This window comes from Lycium barbarum, chromosome 2, assembly GCF_019175385.1.
Source record: "Lycium barbarum isolate Lr01 chromosome 2, ASM1917538v2, whole genome shotgun sequence".
Lineage (NCBI taxonomy): Eukaryota > Viridiplantae > Streptophyta > Magnoliopsida > Solanales > Solanaceae > Lycium > Lycium barbarum.
The window spans coordinates 70,313,867-70,323,817 of NC_083338.1; positions in this window are offsets into that span (position 1 = coordinate 70,313,867).

Below are 9,951 nucleotides of genomic sequence, written 5' to 3' on the forward strand. Positions count from 1 at the left end.
GGATCACCAATGTCTGTACCTGCGGGCATGAAACGCAGCCCCCGAAGAAAGAGGGTCAGTACGAAATATGTACTGAGTATGTAAAACACGGAGTACAGAAATATGGGCCAAACTAAAAGCAAATCAGATAACAAAGTGGAGTACAAATCGGTATGTCAAAATCTGTATCAAATCATATACATATACATAATGCAGACGAAATCATGCAAACGCTCAAGAACGTGGTCGCCATTCCGACGCTGGCGCCACACACAGCATAACACCAGAAGGTTTCAAATCTCCGTACATCCCCGAACACAAACATATTGGAGCGTATCGCATCACCAGCCATATCACAGCATAACTCCAAGCGGAATCCCGGCCCTATGGCGAGGTCTCGGGAACCGGAACACAGCATACGGCCGAATTATCATAAGGCGCACGAATCATAACCGGCCCGGGAACCGGTGAACGAAGTCATAATAGGGCACGAGCGGAGTCGTGAGCAAACAAATGCAATTCATATTGCAAAATAGACTTTCAAAACATAATGAGTTCATATATCCTTTCATAAACCAAAATAGTCAAATCGTTAGTTGGTACGAATGTTCATTTCACAAAACATTTCCAAAGTGGTGCATATAGCTCAAAAGCGTAATTTAACATATCATAGTAATCGAAGCATATCTCATAGAGGAACGTTTCGAGATCAAAGGGTTCATATCAAACTTCATTCAAAAGGAGAGCCCGATAGGACAAATAGGGTGTCTCGGGGTTAGCGGGCCCACCTCGGGTCAAATCGAGGTGGCGAACATAATTTACGAACATTTAGAGGCAAAATGGTCATACATAATGATTTTCAAGGTAACCCGATCACATTTCGATAGGTTTCTGGTATTGGGTCGCATTCTAGCCAAAATAGAGCCTTTAGGCTTCAATCGAATTGAATGAATAGTAGTCGTTTTATAGATCGGGTTTCGAGGAGCAGAATTGCTCCGGAAGTTCCGATATTCACCTAACACTCTAAGATATGCCAAACGAAGAAGTGGGAAGCTTTACATACCTTATAGACGTCTTATGCTCTCCCAAAAATCAAATCCCGTTTCGTCCGAAATCTGCAAATGGTCAAAGTTACCAATTTGAGATTCTTAGGCTTAAAGTTCCATTAACTTGATTTTTGTCTACCGAAATTTCGGCAGCATTTCCCCTATAAATCTAACATCCCCGAGACTTAGCTCGGCTCCAAATACACCAACAACAACAACCCAAACATCACAAACAACATAAATCACAATCAAATCATTCTAACTTCAAAGTTCTACCTTACTACACAAGTTGACAATCTTTCATTCAAACTTCACAATTCCAAATCTATATCCACATTATTGTATTCATTCACTCGTTCAAGATTATGTAATCACATCCCAAATATATTTCAAACCATGTACAAAATTTCCCAAAATTCATTACTTTCCATATTTCTTTCTAAACATCAAAACTTACAACAAACGTTCTAAGTTGCATCGTTTCATTCCGAATTCACTAACATCAACCATAATTCATATTTAAAGTCTTTAGTATCATAAATATACAATGATATACACAAATATACCAAAGGTGTATACTTTCCGATAATGTTCCGAAATCCTTTTCCAATGCCAATTCAATTCATTAATCAATCATTTACGTTATAAAGGTCACAACGACGCAACTAACAAACTAAATAGAATGCAATTCGCCTTCCCTTCCAACTAATATGGCTCACGGCCAAACACACCCTTCTCACACACACACGCCATGCACAAACACAACACCATTCCTTAATCTTCATGCAACATCAATCACTATAACATATAAACCCATTTCATAACACAAAACATAGATTTCTCACCTTTTTCTTGAAATTCCGATTTGCCGCAAACGTGGTTCTTGTGCCAAACAAATTGTACCCCGTTGAAGAGGGTCTTGAGTACTTCACAACTATGTAGAAACTAAGATTTTTGGATTAGAATCAAAGGCTTGGGAATTTTTTTTTTGCTTTTCTCCTATTCGGCCGAGAACCCCTTCTTGGGTGTTCTTCAATTTTTCTTTGTGTTTATCTTGGTTTTCTTGAAAATTCAAAAGGAGCATAAGGCTATATATCTAATTATTGGCCATGTGCATAGCACATGATCATTAAGAAGGGGCTTGGGCCTTGGCTATGGCCGGCCACCCCATCAAACTTTGGGCCTCATTTTGATTTATATTTTCTTGGCCCAATTCATAAAACGTCCCGTTTTGTAATTCCCGAAACTAATTTCCGAAATTCCAAATTTACCCTCGGCCTTCCCCAATGTCCTACCATCAATGATTTCATAACCAACATAGCCATATTCACTAAAATCACAATATTTCCTCATAAAGCACAAATCTTAATTATTTCTCGATTTCCACTTATACGAAAACACGGGACATAACAATGGGTTAGGCCCAAACCCATGGAATTGGTCATGTGATTCATCATGTGACCAACTAATATAAGAAAGGATAAGTCTCATTATTATTCAAGAATTTTCAACAAAAAAAATAAAACAAGAGAAGGGGAGCAAGAACAAGGGGAGATTCGGCCCCTTCAAGGAGGAAAAAAAAATCCAAGTCCCTTAGTTGTGATCCAAAAATCATAATTTTTTAGCAATATTACTAACTCAAGGTTGCTCTTCAAGATGGCATAATTTTTAAGGCAAGAAAGTACTTGTGATTGGCAAGTGGAAGTTGAAGAAGTTGAAGAGAAAAGGTAAGAATTCATTCCATGTTATTATGTTATGAAGGTTTGTTTGTGTTGTAGTATATGGAAATGAGTAGAATTCATGAAAACATGGAAGTTTGCAAAGTGGGTGTGTATGTATATATGTGGCCGAGTAAGTGCATGGTTGTGTAGTTAAGATGTGTTGAATTTTATGTTGTATTCTAGTTGTGTGTATGATGGAATTCATATTGAGAATGAAAGTTGAATGAATTTGATGGAAGTTGGAAAAATGGAGTGTGGCCGTGTGGTATTTGAATTTTGGAATGAGAATGAATTAATTTGGTTTAACATGTTAGTTATGTTGTTGCGATGCTTGCAATGTAAATAAAGATAAAATGATGCAAGTTTGCATTGAAATGGAATATAGAAGTTTATGTCGTTTAGGTATGATCTTACGACATTATGAAAATGAAGTTGGTAGGGTGCAAATTATGATGATCATTGATGAACTTGGAAGATGGAATCATGTTATGAATAAGTATGTTAAAGATTAGAAGTTTTGAATGAATTATGACTTTGGTGGAAAGTTGTATATTTTGTATACCGTATGAATATTTTGTACAAATGATATGAAATGTTTCTAAATTATATTGTGATGATCTTGGTTAATGATGAATGTGAAATCCTTGAGATTTGTTTGGAAATTTGAAATTTGAAATGGAAGTATTGCTTTATGTAGAAGAGAAGAATATTGACGTAGAACCATTTTAATGTGATTCGTGATAACATTGGTATTGTGGGTTGTGTTGTTGATATATATTGAGCCGAGCTAAGCCTCGGGGTGTTATATGTATAGGGGAAGTGCTGCCGAAATTTCGGTAGACAAATATGAAGTTAAGTGAATTCTTAAGTCTTGAAATTCTTAATTGGTAACTTTGACCATTTGTAGATTTTGGACGAAACGGGAATCGAGTTTGAACAAGCGTAAGAAGTGAGAAAGGTATGTAAGGCTACCCCATTCCTTCTTTTGGCATGTCCTAGGTATACTAGGCTGATATTGGAGCCCCGGGGACAATTCTGTTCCTTGAAATCCGAAATGGAAATCGAGTACTATTCATTCAATTGAGTTGAACTATAAAACTCATATTTTGTTGGAAAGTGACCATATGTTCAAAACTTTTGTAAATGTAATCGATTTGCTTCGAAACCTCCATGTATGATTCCATAGACCCCAAATGTCTGTAATTCATGTCCGCCACCTCGACTTGACCCGAGGTGGGCCCGCTAACTCCGAGACTCTTTTGTTTGCTCTATTAGTCTCATTTTTGTATAATGTCGGCAAAGGACTTCCGTTTGTGAATTTGGCTATCGAAAAATAATGTTTTGATTGCCACGATATCCTAAATTATATTTTGAACCATAATTACTATTTTGGAAATACTTTTGTGAAATGAACCCCGTCTTGATTAATTGTTCGAACTATTTCGACTAATGAGTCAACATATGATTTTATCAAGTTTGCAAAAGTATTTTATATATATAAATTGCACTGTTTGCTCACGACTCCGCTCGTGCCCTTATTATGATTTCATTCACCGGTTCCCGGGCCGGTTTTGGTTCGTGCGCCCTATGATAAATTCGGCCGTATGCTGTGTTACGGTTCCCGAGACCTCGCCATAGGGCTGGGTTCCGTTTGGAGTTATGCTGTGATATGGCTGGTGATATGTTATGATGATATGTGTGTTCGGGGATGTACGAAGATTTGAACCTTCTGGTGTTATGCTGTGTGTGGCACCAGCGTCGGAGTGGTGACCACGTTCCTGAGCTTTTCATGATTTTATCTGCATTATGTATATACGTTTTTGGTACGGATTTTGATATACTGGTCAGTATTCCCTTTTGTATCCTGTTTGTTTTCAGATATGGTTTACACTTCTGCACTCCACGCTTTTATACTCAGTACATCTTTCGTACTGACCCCCTTTCTTCGGGGGCTGCGTTTCATGCCCGCAGGTACAGACGCCGGTGATCCACCACTGTAGGCTCCACGCCCTGCTATTACCGAGTGCTCCTTTGATTCGGAGCCCATCTGTCGGTATATATCTTTGTGATGTATATGCATCTGTATATTTGACTATTTGGGGTACGGCGGGGCCCTGTCCCGTCACATGTTTTCGTTTTGTATTCGTAGAGGCCTGTAGTCATATATGTGGGTCGAGGGTCCTATATGTGTCTGTTTTGATTACGATTTGTGTCTTAATGCGGTCCGTCTGTTATGGTGGCCAAAATGGCCCTTATGTTTATATTTGTACATGTGATCGGCGATGTGCATTCCGCCGCTTCTATCTGTTCCGATATGATATTTTGATATGCACGACCGCTTAAGACAAGTTTTGATTTAAATTACGTTTGAAATAACTATAGTGAACTCTGAGCTAAGTTTGGATATGATAATTGGATATGTAAGTCTGTCTGGGTGCCCAAGTAGGGTGCCAGTCGTGGCCCACGGGGTTGGGTCGTGACATTAGCTCATCAGACAGTGTTGTTGCACTCTACTTGTTCCGGAGTTACTCTGTGAGTCAGCATGGTTACATATGCATTTGCATGGGTATAGCGAAGACCTGTCCCGACCACGTTATGTCATGTACTCCGATATAGGCTTGTACACAGCTATGTACAGTTAGATGTTATACGGCCTTGTCGGCCCATATAGTATGTCCAGCTTATTTTTGTAGTTATGTCCTTTCAAACTTATCCTATTTCAGTCTATTACTTATGTGAGTCAGCAAGTTATCTCATGGTGGATCAAATGGCCCGCCTATGCTTATGATTACATTACGGATGTATATCTAGTGGTAATTGGCGAGTAAGGCCGGGTGCCCATCATGGCCCTCCAGTTTGGGTCGTGACATCGGGACAAGGACCATCAGCTCTCACAAAAAAATGCGCTCTAGTTGGGAGATTCACTCATCCTATAACCGTACCCTTGACATTTGAAATGGAGGGGCTTAATACCTCCTTCTGTTGGCATAACTTTTAGAGGGTTCTTCACTTGGATTGTTCTTTTCAAAGGGCTTCTTGACTTCTAGTGTTGTGCCCTTATTCTTTGGCTAAGTGGAGGAAGAAGTTCCCCCTTCCATGTTCTTGCTTCATGAAGTTGAGAACCCTTTTGATTTAAATGACTTGTCTTCCTTGAGTCCCCTCAATCTCAATCGCCGCATCAACAGTTTCGGCTAGGTTTCGGTAGTTGTGGAGTCTCATTTGAGAAGCAATTTCTCTATTCAACCCGATCCTAAACCGCATCATAGCACATACCTCTTCTTCCTCGAAGTTGATCCTTATCTTATCTAGTTGAAACTCATCATAGTACTCTTCTACACTCTTAAGATTTTGCTTCAAGGTGTACACCTTTCGGAGTTGCTCTAGCTTATATCAATCCATGACATACTTTCCTCCCATGATCACTTCAATTCTTCCCAAGAAGGGGCAGGACCAATTTCGTCGGCCCTCCTAAACTTCACTTAGTTCTCCCACCACATTGAGGCAAACACTTCAATCTGAGCAATAGCATAAAAAGCTTTCTCATCTCGGATATGTCATTTGTTAGGAAGATTCGATCACATTGCATCACCCAATTAAGAAAATCTTCGGCATCACTACCTCCCTTGAATGGTGGAAGAGTGACCTCTATGGAGTTGAGACTAGTGTCCCGCCCTCTAATATTCCCATGGTTCCCATAAAGTTCTTCCCCATAATAATAGTTTTGGTGGTCATGACCTTGGTAACCATCACGGGCTTGGTAACCTCCTTGGCTTCCCACTTGAAGAATATGGCCATTCCTCCCGCCTCTTCCTCGATGTGGTCCATGTACTTACATTCATTGTCCTCTAACTTGGTTGGAATAACAGTCACCCATACCTTCTACCTCTTCTTGATAGTCGTCACCCAATGGTTGTTCATTCTGGAATGGTTGACGGGTATTTGGAAGGTTTTGGTATGGTAAAGAAACATTTGGTGGTGGTTCGGTTAGGCTTTTATCTCGTGGGAGTGGTGTATTTCGTTGACGTGTCAGGATGGTGTTTTGTGGTGTGGGATTATACAATTGGCGGAGGGTTCTGGGTGACAAGGTAGGAGAATTATCTCGAGGCAAGCCAGTTGTGGTTCTTTGATAGTGAACTTGAGGGGAAAAGGGTATGTCCCTCTTTCCTTCAATTGCCCCTATCCTACCATCCATACTTTCCATCCGACAATTCAGAGAAGCCAACATGTTCATCACATCAAAAAGTTTAGGTTCTCTGGTGTGTGTTCCATCATCTGTCGTCATTGTACCTATTTAAGAACACTCAACAAAACAAGCAAACAACGTTAGTAGTGAAGCAAACCTCACAATCGCTCGTGTTTTCACACCTTGGATTGCCTCTCAATTGAATCGGCTGATGATTTCACCTTGTTTAGTCCAGTGACTCATAAGGGTTCTAGTTTCTACTCTCAGTTAGAGTGGATCTTTGTGTCACGACCCAACTAGAGGGCCATGACGGGGGCCCGGAGCTAACATACCGAGCACCTCTAGACATACATCTTATAATCATTTTTTTTTGGTGGACCATAACGATAACTCTTGGATATCATAATCAGTAAGGATATTTATATATATATATATATATATATATATATATATATATATATATATATATATATATATCACAACATAACGACATCTCTCTAGATAATCTTCAACAATTATGTTCATCATCACCAGCTGACAAGGCTACTAAAATATTATCCAACAATATGAACTGACAAGGTTATGAAACGTCTACTGTACACAGATGTCTACGAGCCTCTAGATAGAATACAAGTAACCATAAGGACCAATACCCATAGACTGCAGCTCCAAAGTAAGTGGAGTGCTCCTGAGAATCCGCTAACAAATCACCTACGGGTCAGATCCGTCTACCTGTCTACCTGCGGGCATGAACGCAGCGTCCACAAAAAAGGACGTCAGTACGAGCAATGTACTGAGTATGTAAGGCATAAAGAACAACATAATGAAAGTATGAAGATAACGTGATATAAAAGAGATCAGCTTGTGCCTCTGAATGCCTTTTTAAGGTTGATGTCGTGCATGCTTAGCTTTTTTTTAAAAAGTACTTTTCCATAGACATATATAATATCTTGTCCGGCCATTAAAGCGGGTAATATATATAGCATCTTGCCCGGCCATTAAGGCGCAGTCTTGCCCGACCATATTGGCACAGTATTGTCTTGCCCGGCCATATAGGCTCGATGTTATCTTTCCCAGCCATATAGGCACGGTGTTATCTTGCCCGGCCATATAGGCGCGGTTTTATCTTGCCCGGCCATATAGGCACGGTTTTATCTACATTACTCATGCATAAACACATATACATAAAAATACATAAATGAAATCAACATCATCCTTAGCATTACCATTATCACCATATCATTCCTTGAAGGATCAACCATCGTAAGATGAAATCGACGATGTCACGGAAGTCTCAAGAATCATGAACTCAGATAGCACTGAAAATAGAATCATTATCTTCACTATATCTTATCTCGAAGGAATGAATGACATGAGGTGAGACCATCAATAACAAGGAAGATCAAGGGATTCATGGAATGGCACAATAATCTCATAATGCTCTCAAATCATAACTTCGGAGTTTCTAGAATAGAGTCACCATCATCGTCACAATCATTATAGAAAATTTTCCATTTAACATCATAAGAAGCTTTAAGAGTCATGAACTTCTAGCTTTTGAAAACATGGAGGTTATGGAAACATTTATGGAATAATAACATAGGAATCATGCCTTTGAAAGAAAGGGACGATCCTTAACATACCTGTTCGACCTCCTATTAGTTACGCTTATCCGTCCAAGCTCATAAATCTACATTCGAGAGGATTTACACTAACGTTAGACTTTTTATCGCACACTTGTTCCAAGTTTTCAAATAAAACTATTTTTCATTCTGCCGAAAATCTGGCAGCATCTCCCCTGTTTATATGCCTATCCCGGAATCCCAATTCAGCAACCAACAACAACAACAACAACATCAACCATAATATTTCCAATACCAAAATACTTCATAAACACCCCATATGGTGTTTGTCCCATATTTCCACCAACAGAATTATTTTATAACTACTTAACAGCTCTATCTCCGTCAAGGAACCAAAATTAACATTAATAGCAAGAGATTCTTACCTCTCTCCCAATAATATTGTTGTATTTTCACTTTTTCCCACCTTGAATTGAACCAAACACGCCGCTATACGATTTTGTAATCGCAACTATACGCTGTCTTGATCGGAATTCGGGAATTATACCTGGTTTAGGCTTAAAATTTGGTTTGGGTAGTTGGGGAGAACTCTCCAGAATTTTAGAGAAGGTTTGGGGTGTTTGATGAAGAAAATAAAGGGATAACCCCTTTTTATAACGGTCCAGGTTTTGCCTGGACCGACTTAAAATTCCTTCAGCGCGATCGCGCCCCCTTTGGGCGCGTTCACGCAGGCTTAATTTTTCTGCCTGCGCGTTCGTTCAGTAAAAAGGTCATAACTCTTGATCCCGATATGGTATGAGGACCCACGACCTATATTTGGAAAGCTAATTCAATTATCTACAACTTAATTTTTGGTGTGATTCCAGATTCCAAACTTACAATGGCGTTTTGGCCTCTCCAAGTCAGATCCTCCGAAAACGTATCCTTAAATCATCCTTTTGGAGAGCTTATGCCCATTTTCGGCTTAAGGGTCCTCCTTAAGACTTGCTCAACTCCCATGTACTACTCATATCACTTTTCATATGTCCTTTATAAAACCCCGCCATGTGGGCCCCACCTTGACTTACGGTTACAAGGGCTACTTCAAAGTCCGTACTTGAAACAACCAATACTTACGAATTTCAATGTATAGAACCACGGGGTGTAACACTTTGTTAATTAAAGGACAGACGACATAATTCAAACTAACGGACTTGAATCATGAAGTAGTCAACAATTCAAAACGAAAAAGATTGAAAATAAGTTGGCACTAAAGAAATTAAGCACTCAAGAACTAATCAAGCTCAAGTAGGATCAATTACTAGAGTTAATTAGCTTAGATGATCAAATAAGAGTGAAAGAGAAGTCAAATATGATGAGATTTTAATAAAAAACCTGAGATGTTCGTCACGTGGCACGACCGTGGTTCGCAGGTGGTGCGTGCGACTCGCAAATGGTGT